This window comes from Pseudophryne corroboree (assembly GCF_028390025.1).
Source record: "Pseudophryne corroboree isolate aPseCor3 chromosome 7 unlocalized genomic scaffold, aPseCor3.hap2 SUPER_7_unloc_10, whole genome shotgun sequence".
Lineage (NCBI taxonomy): Eukaryota > Metazoa > Chordata > Amphibia > Anura > Myobatrachidae > Pseudophryne > Pseudophryne corroboree.
The window spans coordinates 426,805-442,033 of record NW_026967609.1 but is presented as its reverse complement, the minus strand read 5'-3'; the positions used below and the strand labels follow the sequence as shown (position 1 = coordinate 442,033).

General features: G+C 50.4%; 1 protein-coding gene across 1 annotated transcript in view; it reads left to right on the top strand.

The window, feature by feature from the left end:
* The first annotated feature begins 4,688 nt into the window (after positions 1-4,688).
* The window catches only part of ALS2 (alsin Rho guanine nucleotide exchange factor ALS2), a 384,700-nt gene continuing 374,159 nt past the window's right edge, over positions 4,689-15,229 (top strand). Inside the window, exon 1 of the mRNA XM_063950453.1 lies at positions 4,689-4,806. The gene's annotated coding sequence lies outside the window, so the exon portion shown is untranslated. The remainder of the gene's footprint in view (positions 4,807-15,229) is intronic.

The following is a 15,229-nucleotide window of genomic DNA, read 5'->3' as shown; positions in this document are numbered from 1 at the left end:
GGCAGCGTTTGAAACTGATAATGACAGTCTTGTATCACGAACCTGAGATACCCTTGGTGTGAGGGGTAAATTGGGACATGCAGATAAGCATCTTTTATGTCCAGGGACACCATGAAGTCCCCTTCTTCCAGATTCGCTATCACTGCTCTTAGTGACTCCATCTTGAACTTGAATTTCTGTATGTACAGGTTCAAGGATTTCAGATTTAGAATAGGTCTTACCGAACCGTCCGGCTTCGGTACCACAAATAGTGTGGAATAATACCCCTTTCCCTGTTGTAGGAGGGGTACCTTGACTATCACCTGCTGAGAATACAGCTTGTGAATGGCTTCCAATACCGTCGCCCTTTCTGAGGGAGACGTTGGTAAAGCAGACTTTAGGAAACGGCGAGGGGGAGATCTTTCGAATTCCAACATGTAACCCTGAGATACTATCTGCAGGATCCACGGGTCCACCTGTGAGCGAGCCCACTGATTGCTGAAAATCTTTAGTCGACCCCCCACCGCTCCTGAGTCCGCTTGTAAAGCCCCAGCGTCATGCTGATGGTTTTGTAGAACCCGGGGCGGGCTTCTGGTCCTGGGCAGGGGCTGCTTGCTGCCCTCTCTTACCCTTTCCTCTGCCTTGTGGCAGATAAGACTGTCCTTTTGCCCGCTTGTTTTTATAGGAGCGAAAGGACTGCGGCTGAAAAGACGGTGTCTTTTTCTGTTGGGAGGGGGTCTGAGGTAAAAAAGTGGATTTGCCGGCAGTTGCCGTGGCCACCAGATCCGATAGACCAACCCCAAATAATTCCTCTCCTTTATATGGCAATACTTCCATATGCCTTTTGGAATCCGCATCACCTGACCACTGTCGCGTCCATAAACTTCTTCTGGCAGATATGGACATCGCACTTACTCTCGATGCCAGAGTGCAAACATCCCTCTGAGCATCTCGCATATAAAGAAACGCATCCTTTAATTGCTCTAGAGTCAATAAAATACTGTCCCTATCCAGGGTATCAATATTTTCAGTCAGGGAATCCAACCACACTACCCCAGCACTGCACATCCAGGCTGAGGCTATTGCTGGTCGGAGTATAACACCAGTATGCGTGTATATACTCTTCAGGGTAGTTTCCAGCCTCCTATCTGCTGGATCCTTGAGGGCGGCCGTATCTGGAGACGGCAACGCCACTTGTTTTGATAAACGTGTGAGCGCTTTATCCACCCCAGGGGGTGTTTCCCAGCGCGCCCTAACCTCTGGTGGGAAAGGGTATAATGCCAATAACTTCTTAGAAATTAGCAGTTTTCTATCTGGGTTAACCCACGCTTCATCACACACGTCATTCAATTCCTCTGATTCTGGAAAAGCTACAGGTAGTTTTTTCACCCCCCACATAATACCCCTTTTTGAGGTACCTGCAGTATCAGAGATCTGCAAAGCCTCCTTCATTGCCGTGATCATATAACGTGTGGCCCTATTGGAAAATACGTTTGTTTCTTCACCGTCGACACTAGATTCATCTGTGTCGGTACCTGTGTCGACTGACTGAGGTAAGGGACGTTTTACAGCCCCTGACGGTGTCTGAGACGCCTGAGCAGGTACTAACTGGTTTTCCGGCCGTCTCATTTCGTCAACTGACTTTTGTAATGTACTAACATTATCACGTAATTCCATAATTAAAGCCATCCATTCCGGTGTCGACTCCCTAGGGGGTGACATCACCATTACCGGCAATTGCTCCGCCTCCACACCAACATCGTCCTCATACATGTCGACACACACGTACCGACACACAGCAGACACACAGGGAATGCTCTTATCGAAGACAGGACCCCACTAGCCCTTTGGGGAGACAGAGGGAGAGTTTGCCAGCACACACCAAAAGCGCTATAAAATGTATATAAACAACCCTAAAAGGTGTTGTTTTTGTTATATGCGCTTTAAATATATAAATATCGCCAAAATATGCCCCCCTTCTCTTTGTTACCCTGTTTCTGTAGTGCAGTGCAGGGGAGAGTCCTGGGAGCCTTCCTCACAGCGGAGCTGAGCAGGAAAATGGCGCTGTGTGCTGAGGAGAATAAGCCCCGCCCCCTTTTCGGCTGGCTTTTCTCCCGGGTTTTGAGATATCTGGCCTGGGTTAAATACATACATATAGCCTCAATGGCTATATGTGATGTATTCTTTGCCATCAAAGGTATTAAATATTGCTGCCCAGGGCGCCCCCAGCAGCGCCCTGCACCCTCCGTGACCGTTCAGTGTGAAGTGTGTAGCAACAATGGCGCACAGCTGCAGTGCTGTGCGCTACCTTCATGAAGGCTGAAGAGCCTTCTGCCGCCTGTTTCCGGACCCTCGATCTTCAGCATCTGTAAGGGGGATCGGCGGCGCGGCTCCGGGACGAACCCCAGGGTGACCTGTGTTCCGACTCCCTCTGAAGCTATGTCCAGTAGCCTAAGACTCCAATCCATCCTGCACGCAGGTGAGTTGAAAATCTCTCCCCTAAGTCCCTCGATGCAGTGAGCCTGTTGCCAGCAGGACTCACTGAAAATAATAAACCTAAAAACTTTTTCTAAGCAGCTCTTTAGGAGAGCCACCTAGATTGCACCCTGCTCGTGGTCCTGACGGAGTCCCCAGCATCCACTAGGACGTTAGAGAAAGTGCATTGCAGATGGCACACTGTGTGAGGTAAAGTGCATTGCAGATGGCACACTGTGTGAAGTAAAGTGCATTGCAGATGGCACACTGTGTGAGGTAAAGTGCATTGCAGATGGCACACTGTGTGAGGTAAAGTGCATTGCAGATGGCACACTGTGTGAGGTAAAGTGCATTGCAGATGGCACACTGTGTGAGGTAAAGTGCATTGCAGATGGCACACTGTGTGAGGTAAAGTGCATTGCAGATGGCACACTGTGTGAGGTAAAGTGCATTGCAGATGGCACACTGTGTGAGGTAAAGTGCATTGCAGATGGTACACTGTGTGAGGTAAAGTGCATTGCAGATGGCACACTGAATTACAAAGGTTTTATGTAAAATGGATGTAAGCACATTCATGTGAGCTGTCTCCATCGTCTATAGAAGCTTCCATGTTATACATTCCTGCGCTGAAGCATGTTGCTAGTTGCTTTAACATTCTTGCAACAAATACCCAAGCGTCCTACACCATGGCCCTCATTCCGAGTCGTTCGCTCTGTATTTTTCATCGCATCGCAATGAAAATCCGCTTAGTACGCATGCGCAATATTCGCACTGCGACTGCGCCAAGTAATTTAACAATGAAGAAAGTATTTTTACTCACGGCTTTTTCATCGCTCCGGCGATCGTAATGTGATTGACAGGAAATGGGTGTTACTGGGCGGAAACACGGCGTTTTATGGGCGTGTGGATGAAAACGCTACCGTTTCCGGAAAAAACGCAGGAGTGGCTGGAGAAACGGGGGAGTGTCTGAGCGAACGCTGGGAGTGTTTGTGACGTCAAACCAGGAACGACAAGCACTGAACTGATCGCACAGGCAGAGTAAGGTTGAAGTTACTCAGAAACTGCAAAGTAGTTTGTAATCGCAATATTGCGAATACATCGGTCGCAATTTTAAGAAGCTAAGATACACTCCCAGTAGGCGTAGGCTTAGCGTGTGTAACTCTGCTAAATTCGCCTTGCGACCGATCAACTCGGAATGAGGGCCCATATCTGACATAAAGACACACACAGTGCTCCTGATGAGCTCTCTCCTCCCGCCCCTACTGCAACCTGATCACTACAGGGAATACTTGGTGGTGGCGTGGATAGCAGAGGAAGTATCCCACTGGCCTAGCTCCTCCCCCTTGTGGCTCCTCCCCCTGACGTAAAAGGTCCCTTAGGCCACTTGAATCTAGCATGGAAGCGTCTAGTTCCCTTTCCGTAAATGTTAGCCGGTGACATCACAGGCCATGTGACCAGACCATGTGACGGTCCGTTTTTCAACAGGGTAGCATCTAGTTTCCCTTCGTGGAGAGGACATTTCCCATAAGACATGTCACAAACTATTTGGAATAGTAACCTGTGGCGAGCGGAGCGAGGCACCGAGCCCGAAGCGTGGCGAGCGTCCATTGGTGCATAGACAAAAACAAATAACCTATCTGAACAGCGGGAAACAAAAATTTACATAAACAGAAGGGGAAATAGAGGGTTTATAATAAATAATCTAGTTCCTCTTCAGTTACTGAAACAGAGGGGGATCTAGTCTCTACCAAGCTAGCATGTACCACATACTTGCCTACCTGCCCCTCTCCATGAGGGAGAAAATGCTCTGTTCCTGGACTCTCCTGGTAATGTATGATTGTCATCACCTGTGGTGAAACACCTTTCTTATCAATTACCCAGCTCACCACAGGTGATGGAATCATACATTACCAGGAGGAAAGTCCAGGAACAGAGCATTTTCTCCCTCATGGAGAGGGGCAGGTAGGCAAGTATGATGTACCATACAACCCCTCGGGTAACGGCGCAGGATGTGACGTCAGGTGAGGGCGGAAGTTCTCTCGCTCGTACACTGGCAGAGCCGGAAACGCAGCAACACGTTTGTCCCTCTCCACTTTCCGTTCAGGAACATCCGGGAACGCTCAGACGCAGTCTCTGCTTAAGCCCCTCCCTTTCGTTCGCCGTCTTCTACTCAACTAGCCTGCCCCCCCCCCCCCCCCCCATCAGGCCCCACCCCCATTGCCTCCCCTCCTCTGACCACTCCCCCGATTCCTCCCACAGTTACTGGCTCCTCCCCTCGATCAGCTGACGGGGCTGCCTGTCACTCAGTGGCGCTGCGGCCGGTGTTGTTGCTGCCGCCGGGACTCCTGTCAGGTAAGGCGGGCGCTGGGAGACTGGGACACGGTCACCCTTATCCGCGCAGGCGGGAGGCTCTGTGTATACGTGTACCTGCCGTCATATATCCTGTGCCTGCCTGCCCGCCCACTGACCACTGTGCTACCCTCTCCCTGTACACCTGAGGGTGATCGCCCCCCCCTCCTTTTACACCTGAGGGTGCTCTCCCCTCTGTACACCTGAGGGTGCTCTCCCCCCCCCCCCTGTACTCCTGAGGGTGCTCTCCCCCTGTACTCCTGAGGGTGCTCTCCCCCCCTGTACTCCTGAGGGTGCTCTCCCCCCCTGTACACCTGAAGGTGCTCTCCCCCCCCCCCCCTGTACACCTGAGGGTGCTCTCCCCTCTGTACACCTGAGGGTGCTCTCCCCCCCCCCCCCCCCCCTGTACTCCTGAGGGTGCTCTCCCCCTCTGTACACCTGAGGGTGCTCTCCCCCCCCTGTACTCCTGAGGGTGCTCTCCCCCCCTGTACTCCTGAGGGTGCTCTCCCCCCCTGTACTCCTGAGGGTGCTCTCCCCCCCCCCCCCCTGTACACCTGAGGGTGCTCTCCCCTCTGTACACCTGAGGGTGCTCTCCCCCCCCCCCTGTACTCCTGAGGGTGCTCTCCCCCTCTGTACACCTGAGGGTGCTCTCCCCCCCTGTACACCTGAGGGTGCTCTCCCCCCCTGTACTCCTGAGGGTGCTCTCCCCCCCTGTACTCCTGAGGGTGCTCCCCCCCCCCTGTACTCCTGGGGGTGCTCCCCCCCCCCCCCTGTGCTCCTGGGGGTGCTCCCCCCCCCCCCTGTACTCCTGAGGGTGCTCTTCCCCCCTGTACTCCTGAGGGTGCTCTTCCCCCCTGTACTCCTGAGGGTGCTCTCCCCCTCTGTACTCCAGAGGGTGCTCTCCCCCCCCCCCCCTGTACACCTGAGGGTGCTCCCCCCCCCCTGTACACCTGAGGGTGCTCCCCCCCCCCCCTGTACACCTGAGGGTGCTCTCCCCCCCCTGTACACCTGAGGGTGCTCTCCCCCCCCCTGTACACCTGAGGGTGCTCTCCCCCCCCCCCTGTACACCTGAGGGTGCTCTCCCCCCCCCCCTGTACACCTGAGGGTGCTCCCCCCCCCCCCTGTACACCTGAGGGTGCTCCCCCCCCCCTGTACACCTGAGGGTGCTCCCCCCCCCCTGTACACCTGAGGGTGCTCTCCCCCCCCTGTACACCTGAGGGTGCTCTCTCCCCCCCCCCCCCCCTTGTACACCTGAGGGTGCTCTCCCCCCTCCCTGTACACCTGAGGGTGCTCTCCCCCCCCCCTGTACACCTGAAGGTGCTCCCCCCCCCCTGTACACCTGAAGGTGCTCCCCCCCCCCCCTGTACACCTGAGGGTGCTCCCCCCCCCCCCCCTGTACACCTGAGGGTGCTCCCCCCCCCCCCCTGTACACCTGAGGGTGCTCCCCCCCCCCCCCTGTACTCCTGGGGGTGCTCCCCCCCCCTGTACTCCTGGGGGTGCTCCCCCCCCCCTGTACTCCTGAGGGTGCTCTCTCCCCCTGTACTCCTGAGGGTGCTCTCTCCCCCTGTACTCCTGAGGGTGCTCTCTCCCCCTGTACTCCTGAGGGTGCTCTCTCCCCCTGTACTCCTGAGGGTGCTCTCTCCCCCTGTACTCCTGAGGGTGCTCTCTCCCCCTGTACTCCTGAGGGTGCTCTCCTCCTCTGTACACCTGAGGGTGCTCTCCCCCCCCCTGTACACCTGAGGGTGCTCTCCCCCCCCCTGTACACCTGAGGGTGCTCTCCCCCCCTGTACTCCTGAGGGTGCTCTCCCCTCTCCCCCTCTGTACTCCTGAGGGTGCTCTCCCCTCTCCCCCTCTGTACACCTGAGGGTGATCGCCCCCCCCCCCTGTACACCTGAGGGTGCTCTCCCCCCCCTGTACACCTGAGGGTGCTCTCCCCCCCCCTGTACACCTGAGGGTGCTCTCCCCCCCCTGTACACCTGAGGGTGCCTCTCCCCCCCCCTGTACACCTGAGGGTGCTCTCCCCCCCCCTGTACACCTGAGGGTGCTCTCCCCCCCCCTGTACACCTGAGGGTGCTCTCCCCCCCCCTGTACACCTGAGGGTGCTCTCCCCCCCCCCTGTACACCTGAGGGTGCTTCTCCCCCCCTGTACTCCTGAGGGTGCTCTCCCCCCCCCCCCCCCCTGTACTCCTGAGGGTTCTCTCCCCCTCTGTACACCTGAGGGTGATCACCCCCCCCCCCTGTACACCTGTGGGTGCTCCCCCCCCCCTGTACACCTGTGGGTGCTCCCCCCCCCCCTGTACTCCTGTGGGTGCTCCCCCCCCCCCTGTACACCTGTGGGTGCTCCCCTCCCCCTGTACACCTGTGGGTGCTCCCCTCCCCCTGTACACCTGTGGGTGCTCCCCCCCCCCCCCCTGTACACCTGTGGGTGCTCCCATCCCCCTGTACACCTGAGAGTGCTCTTCCCCCCCCCCCCCTGTACTCCTGAGGGTGCTCTCCCCCCCTGTACTCCTGAGGGTGCTCTCCCCCCCTGTACACCTGAGGGTGCTCCCCCCCCCCCCCCTGTACTCCTGAGGGTGCTCACCCCCCTGTACACCTGTGGGTGCTCCCCTCCCCCTGTACACCTGAGAGTGCTCTCCCCCCCCCCCTGTACACCTGTGGGTGCTCCCCTCCCCCTGTACACCTGAGGGTGCTCTCCCCCCCCCCCCCTGTACACCTGTGGGTGCTCCCATCCCCCCGTACACCTGAGAGTGCTCCCCCCCCCCCCCTGCAAACCTGTGGGTGCTCCCCTCCCCCTGTACACCTGAGGGTGCCCCCCCCCCTGTACACCTGTGGGTGCTCCCCCCCCCCCCCCCTGTACACCTGAGGGTGCTCTCCCCCCTCCCCCTGTACACCTGTGGGTGCTCCCCTCCCCCTGTACACCTGTGGGTGCTCCCCTCCCCCTGTACACCTGTGGGTGCTCCCTTCCCCCTGTACACCTGTGGGTGCTCTCCCCCCCCCCCCCTGTACACCTGTGGGTGCTCCCCTCGTACACCTGAGGGTGCTCTCCTCCCCCTGTACACCTGCCTGAGGGTGCTCTCCTCCCCCTGTACACCTGTGGGTGCTCCCCCCCCCCCCCCCCTACAGCTCCCAACCCCCCTCCCCCCGTACACCTGTGGGTGCTCCCCCCCCCCTACAGCTCCCAACCCCCCCTCACCCCCCTCCGGCCCATGTCAGACATTGCTGACACTGATGTGCTCAGCTAGTACTGGAGGTCTTATTGCGACACAATGTAACACATGCTTGTGTACACAACATGAGCTGAATGTGCAGCCAGTAATAACGTGTTTACATATTTGAATTGTAGATGTAATTGGCTCATTTGTTTATACTACTCATGACAATTTGGGTAAGTAATGTGGGAAATGTGCAGACCTGTGAAGTCATAGCGCCCTTTCCTGCCGGCTAGTTGCGTTGATTTGGTATGCACTATCATATACTATGTGCACATTTAAAAATCATTGTCCAGCATGACATAAGTGCTGTACAGGTTGAGTATCCCATATCCAAATATTCCGAAATACGGAATATTCCGAAATACGGACTTTTTTGAGTGAGAGGGAGATAGTGAAACCTTTGTTTTTTGATGACTCAATGTACACAAACTTTGTTTAATACACAAAGTTATTAAAAATATTGTATTAAATGACCTTCAGGCTGTGTGTATAAGGTGTATATGAAACATAAATGAATTGTGTGAATGTACACACACTTTGTTTAATGTACAAAGTTATAAAAAATATTGGCTAAAATTACCTTCAGGCTGTGTGTATAAGGTGTATATGAAACATAAATTTATTCTGTGCTTATATTTAGGTCCCATCACCATGATATCTCATTTTGGTATGCAATTATTCCAAAATACGGAAAAATCCGATATCCAAAATACCTCTGGTCCCAAGCATTTTGGATAAGGGATACTCAACCTGTACTATAAAAAGTATTGTATACAGGGCGCAACAATTTATTTAGACTTAAGCTCCAGTGGGACAGGGACTGATGCAAATGATTCCGTATTCCTTGCAAAACAGCGGCTAATACAGTGATGCAAGTGGCCACAATAACAGGAACACCCACGTGACCGCCATACATTACTGACATCATCTATGTGACCGCCTTACAGTACACACAGCATCCATGTGACCGCCATACATTACTGACATCATCTATGTGACCGCCTTACAGTACACACAGCATCCATGTGACCGCCATACAATACTGATATCATCTATGTGACCTCATTACAGTACACACGGCATCCATGTGACCGCCATACATTACTGACATCATCTATGTGACCGCCTTACAGTACACACAGCATCTATGTGACCGCCATACAATACTGATATCATCTATGTGACCGCATTACAGTACGCACGGCATCCATGTGACCGCCATACAATACTGACATCTATGTGACCGCATTACAGAACACACGGCATCCATGTGACCGCCATACATTACTGATATCATCTACGTGACCGCATTACAGTACACACGGCATCCATGTGACCGCCATACAATACTGATATCATCTACGTGACCGCATTACAGTACACACGGCATCCATGTGACCGCCATACAATACTGATATCATCTACGTGACCACATTACAGTACACACGGCATCCATGTGACCGCCATACAATACTGATATCTATGTGACCGCATTACAGTACGCACGGCATCCATGTGACCGCCATACAATACTGACATCATCTATGTGACCGCATTACAGTACACACGGCATCCATGTGACCGCCATACAATACTGATATCATCTATGTGAACGCATTACAGTACACACAGCATCCATGTGACCACCATACATTACTGATATCATCTACGTGACCGCATTACAGTACGCACGGCATCCATGTGACCGCCATACAATACTGATATCATCTATATGAACGAATTACAGTACACACGGCATCCATGTGACCACCATACAATACTGATATCATCTATGTGACCGCATTACAGTACACACGGCATCCATGTGACTGCCATACAATACTGATATCATCTATGTGAACGCATTACAGTACACACAGCATCCATGTGACCACCATACAATACTGATATCTATGTGACCGCATTACAGTACACACAGCATCCATGTGACCACCATACAATACTGATATCATCTACGTGACCGCATTACAGTACACACGGCATCCATGTGACCGCCATACAATACCGATATCATCTACGTGACCGCATTACAGTACACACAGCATCCATGTGACCGCCATACAATACTGATATCATCTATGTGACCGCATTACAGTACACACGGCATCCATGTGACCGCCATACAATACTGATATCTATGTGACCGCATTACAGTACGCACGGCATCCATGTGACCGCCATACAATACTGATATCATCTATATGAACGAATTACAGTACACACGGCATCCATGTGACCACCATACAATACTGATATCATATATTTGACCACATTACAGTACACACGGCATCCATGTGACCGCCATACAATACTGATATCTATGTAACCGCATTACAGTACGCACGGCATCCATGTGACCGCCATACAATACTGATATCATCTATATGAACGAATTACAGTACACACGGCATCCATGTGACCACCATACAATACTGATATCATATATGTGACCACATTACAGTACACACAGCATCTATGTGACCGCCATACAATACTGATATCTATGTGACCGCATTACAGTACACACAGCATCCATGTGACCGCCATACAATACTGATATCATCTATGTGACCGCATTACAGTACTCACGGCATCCATGTGACCGCCATACAATACTGATATAATCTATATGAACGCATTACAGTACACACAGCATCTATGTGACCGCCATACAATACTGATATCTATGTGACCGCATTACAGTACACACAGCATCCATGTGACCGCCATACAATACTGATATCATCTATGTGACCACATTACAGTACACACAGCATCCATGTGACCACCATACAATACTGATATCATCTATGTGACCACATTACAGTACACACAGCATCCATGTGACCGCCATACATTACTGATATCATCTACGTGACCGCATTACAGTACACACAGCATCTATGTGACCGCCATACAATACTGATATCATCTATGTGACCGCATTACAGTACGCATGGCATCCATGTGACCGCCATACAATACTGATATCATCTACGTGACCGCATTACAGTACACACAGCATCCATGTGACCGCCATACAATACTGATATCATCTATGTGACCGCATTACAGTACTCACGGCATCCATGTGACCGCCATACAATACTGATATAATCTATATGAACGCATTACAGTACACACGGCATCCATGTGACCGCCATACAATACTGATATCATCTGTGACCGCATTACAGTACACACAGCATCCATGTGACCGCCATACATTACTGATATCATCTATGTGACCGCATTACAGTACACACAGCATCCATGTATCATCTGTGACCACATTACAGTACACACAGCATCCATGTGACCACCATACAATACTGATATCATCTATGTGACCACATTACAGTACGCACAGCATCCATGTGACCGTTACCACCATACAATACTGATATCGTCTACGTGACCGCATTACAGTACACACGGCATCCATGTGACCGCCATACAATACTGATATTATCTACGTGACCGCATTACAGTACACACAGCATCCATGTGACCGCCATACAATACTGATATCATCTATATGAACGAATTACAGTACACACGGCATCCATGTGACCACCATACAATACTGATATCATATATGTGACCACATTACAGTACACACGGCATCCATGTGACCGCCATACAATACTGATATCTATGTGACCGCATTACAGTACGCACGGCATCCATGTGACCGCCATACAATACTGATATCATCTATATGAACGAATTACAGTACACACGGCATCCATGTGACCACCATACAATACTGATATCATATATGTGACCACATTACAGTACACACGGCATCCATGTGACCGCCATACAATACTGATATCATCTATATGAACGAATTACAGTACACACGGCATCCATGTGACCGCCATACAATACTGATATCTATGTGACCGCATTACAGTACGCACGGCATCCATGTGACCGCCATACAATACTGATATCATCTATATGAACGAATTACAGTACACACGGCATCCATGTGACCACCATACAATACTGATATCATATATGTGACCACATTACAGTACACACGGCATCCATGTGACCGCCATACAATACTGATATCTATGTGACCGCATTACAGTACGCACGGCATCCATATGACCGCCATACAATACTGATATCATCTATATGAACGAATTACAGTACACACGGCATCCATGTGACCACCATACAATACTGATATCATCTATGTGACCGCATTACAGTACGCATGGCATCCATGTGACCGCCATACAATACTGATATCATATACGTGACCACATTACAGTACACACGGCATCCATGTGACCGCCATACAATACTGATATCTATGTGACCGCATTACAGTACGCACGGCATCCATGTGACCACCATACAATACTGATATCATCTATGTGACCGCATTACAGTACACACAGCATCTATGTGACCACCATACAATACTGATATCATCTATGTGACCGCATTACAGTACACACAGCATCCATGTGACCGCCATACAATACTGATATCATATATGTGACCACATTACAGTACACACGGCATCCATGTGACCGCCATACAATACTGATATCTATGTGACCGCATTACAGTACGCACGGCATCCATGTGACCACCATACAATACTGATATCATCTATGTGACCGCATTACAGTACGCACGGCATCCATGTGACCACCATACAATACTGATATCATCTATGTGACCACATTACAGTACACACAGCATCCATGTGACCGCCATACAATACTGATATCATCTATGTGACCGCATTACAGTACACACAGCATCTATGTGACCACCATACAATACTGATATAATCTATGTGACCACATTACAGTACACACAGCATCCATGTGACCGCCATACAATACTGATATCATCTATGTGACCGCATTACAGTACGCACGGCATCCATGTGACCGCCATACAATACTGATATCATCTATGTGACCGCATTACAGTACACACAGCATCCATGTGACCGCCATACAATACTGATATCATCTATGTGACCACATTACAGTACACACAGCATCCATGTGACCGCCATACAATACTGATATCATCTATATGAACGCATTACAGTACACACAGCATCCATGTGACCGCCATACAATACTGATATCATCTATGTGACCGCATTACAGTACGCACGGCATCCATGTGACCGCCATACAATACTGATATCATCTATATGAACGCATTACAGTACACACAGCATCCATGTGACCACCATACAATACTGATATAATCTATGTGACCGCATTACAGTACACACGGCATCCGTGTGACCACCATACAATACTGATATCATCTATGTGACCGCATTACAGTACACACAGCATCCATGTGACCACCATACAATACTGATATAATCTATGTGACCGCATTACAGTACGCACGGCATCCATGTGACCGCCATACAATACTGATATCATATATGTGACCACATTACAGTACACACGGCATCCATGTGACCGCCATACATTACTGATATAATCTATGTGACCACATTACAGTACACACAGCATCCATGTGACCACCATACGATACTGATATCTTGTACGTGACCACCAGCATCCATATGACCAATACACAGTGCAGGTAACATCCCTGGGATGTTATTTGGCACAGACGGCGTGGCATGCTGCCTATAATACCAGTGACACTCTTTGCAAAGGTCTCATGCATATTTTTACCCATGAGCCTGAGACAGGTCGGAGAGAGAATAAAAAGCTCATGGTATCTCTGCCTACTGTGTGGATCGAGCTCCTATTCCACAGTAAGGTGTTTTTCTAAAGCTCCGGCCTCCATATGCATGTATGTCGCGGGATGTAATGCAGTCCGAGATCGCCGGAGGTGCGGATAACAGGGCGATCTCGGTCTGCATGTTTCTTTTAAGGGACAATCATTTAACAGGTATAGTTTTGCCTTGTAAGTGATTGTTACTTTTAAATATAGCACCTCCGGCAGTCTCAGACGGCGTTACATCCCGCATATGGTGTGTGTGGGGGTGGGTATTTTTCAAGCTCTCCAACACATCTATAGCCCTCCATACGTCTTTGTGCTAGATCAGGCTGCAATAGTCAGTCAATGTAGAGAGGGATGGATGGACATTGGTAGCATGGCGTTGAATGGTTGCCGAGCTTCGGACATCACACCAAGACTATCGATGATAATACTATGTGCACATAAGCTGAGCTGTGGACTCCACTTCCAGGTGTATCAGCTGAAAAGTCAACATCGGAAAGCAGCATCCGATGGCTAGTAACTATCCAATACCCGCAATTCAGTGGAAAAAATACTTCTGTCAGATAGGAAACATTAATGCTTGCTGACCATCAGTTCTGATGTCCATCCCTCATGGACGTGCGTATTCCGAAGCTACATTATAAGTATCTTGTTCAGGCATTCCCAACCACGGTCCTCAAGGCACACCAACAGTGCAGGTTTTAGTGATATCCAAGCTTCAGCACAGGTGACTTAATTAGTAGCTCAGTTATTATGATTTAACCATCTGTGCTGCAGCCTGGATATCACTAAAACCTGCACTGTTGGTGTGCCTTGAGGACCGTGGTTGGGCATGCCTGATCTAATTAGTAGCAATTGGGACGGTGACTGGACAGTTGGGGATGAGGGGGGGTGTAGTTTATGATGAGGGCAGCGGTTGTGTGACGGTCGGGCAGCGGTTGTGTGACTGTCGGACAGCGGTTGTGTTACGGTCGGCCAGCGGTGTTCAGAGTTCTAACTCACTACAAACATGTTTTTAACAGACTGTTTTCCCTGCTCAAATTGACGGATGAAGATTTGTTATATTGGATGGCATGTTGTCTGAGGTCACCTTTGATATTTGTCACTTTCACAGTAAAAAAAAAAAAAAAAAAAAAAAGCAGATTTTTTTTGCTATGCTGTCACAAATCCATGCTGATTCCTAGTAATAACCTTGGAGGTATCCAAGTACTCTTAATATCCCTTAATATACCTTCCAGCATTTTCCCCACTATAGATGTCAAACTTGCCGGTCTATAGTTCCCGGGGAGCGTTTTAATACCCTTTTTAAATATTGGGACTACCTCTGCTATACAACAGTCCTTTGGTATCATTCCTGATCTAATTGACTCGCTGAAGATCAGATATAGAGGTTTCGATATCTCTATGTTGAATTCCATAAGAACCATGGGTGGAGTCCA